Genomic DNA, 1,644 nt, shown 5'->3' on the forward strand with positions numbered 1-1,644 from the left:
GCCAATGGCCCCATGTGAAGGTGGTCTGTCTTGGACTCATTCCCACCTGGGGCCTCAGTCCTAGGCAGGTTCTTCTTCTATTCTCCAGCTTGGTCCTGGTACTGGGAGCCAAAGGCATCTGTACAACACTGTACCGCTGGTTGTCTCAGGCTAGTCCCTGTCTGAGTCTCCTTTTTCCTGACTGGTGTTCTCAGATTCACTTTTTCCAGAGAATGTTAGGCTGCTAATCATTTAGATATTCATAGGTCAGAACACGAAGGGTAGATATAGCCTCTCTCTTTTCTTCTGCCTACTGATGCATGCATGATACTCTAAGTCTAAAGGGGAATAGAGGTGAGTAGAGGTCTGAGAGAGGTGGGGTACCAATATTACCAAAATACATTCTCTGAAATTCTCAAAGAATTAATAAACAAAATAATTCCATAAAAATAGCACTGTTCAAGAAATGAAAAAAATGATGTGGTGGTTGTGAACAGATACTATTCTTCCTGAAGACCAGAGTTTGCTTGTCAGTACCCAGACATAGTTGCTACTACTTCTCTTAATTTCCTGCAGTTCCTGGTCTGTGACACACTCTTCCAGCTCCACTGTGACTTTGTTTACAGTTAATATTCAAAATAAAGTTATAGCAACATATACTGCACTGTGATATATCAATTAATATTTTTAATTTCTAAAACAGTGCTAATGTTGTATCTGGTATTATACAAGTCTTTGAAGTACAAATAAAATATCCCAAAATTACAAGATAAGAATTGATTTTACTGGAGCATACAATGATGATAGAGTTTCCAAGTAATTAAAGTCTCAGATAAAAGGAAGAAAATAAAAAGCCAAAAAATAACTTAGGATATAGCGTGCTAAATTTTATCAAAACGATGAGAAACAAACTAAGAGGTAATCATCTATGAACCAAAGAAACACACAACCACCCTGGTAGTATAATCAAATAGCTTTAATCAGCTATACAAACTCCTAAAATCCGAGAAAGTACACATTTTAAAAATAAAAACAATTGTGAATTATGGTAGAAACACTACTAAAGATAATGTAAGTCAAGAGAATGTATACTAATATTTTTTCTTGCTGGAAAAAAGCTCTCGACCCCGAATTTCTCTTCATGTTTGCTTAATACAACAGTAGCTGTTCTGAGACATACCATTCATCCTTAACTAGCAAACTGAAGAAAATAACTCACCATGTAACTTATTTCATTCAAGAGATAACAACACATTCCTGAGATAAAGCATGCAGACAGGCCTTCCTAGGAGTAGGAAGCAGAAGAGTAGACACTTCTCTAGGTTTTGACTAATTAATCCATGTACACTCCTCACTCCCTTATTCTGGTTGGAATGTAAAATTTTTATTGCCTGACTTGGTACTGTTTTCCTTTGGTTTTTCTAAAACACTGCTTCTATTCTCTAGAGGGGAGAATACTAGCCAAAGTCTGCTAATAATCTTTCTCCTTTTTCTCTCAGCTGCTCAAATGTCTCTGAAGCTCCAGCCTGTGCAATGCTATTGGAGGTCTAGCCTGTGCAGTGCTATTGGAGGTCTAGCCTGTGCAGTGCTATTGGATGTCTAGCCTGTACAGTGCTACTGGAAGTCCAGCCTGTGCCGTGCTATTGGAAGTCCAGCCTGTGCAGT

At 38.2% G+C, this 1,644-nt stretch overlaps 1 pseudogene; it reads right to left on the bottom strand.

Moving 5' to 3' along the window:
- Positions 1-211: 211 nt before the first annotated feature.
- On the bottom strand, positions 212-330 carry LOC114622086 (annotated as a pseudogene).
- Positions 331-1,644: the final 1,314 nt, after the last annotated feature.

Source organism: Grammomys surdaster, unplaced genomic scaffold (assembly GCF_004785775.1).
Source record: "Grammomys surdaster isolate TR1022 unplaced genomic scaffold, NIH_TR_1.0 63, whole genome shotgun sequence".
NCBI lineage: Eukaryota > Metazoa > Chordata > Mammalia > Rodentia > Muridae > Grammomys > Grammomys surdaster.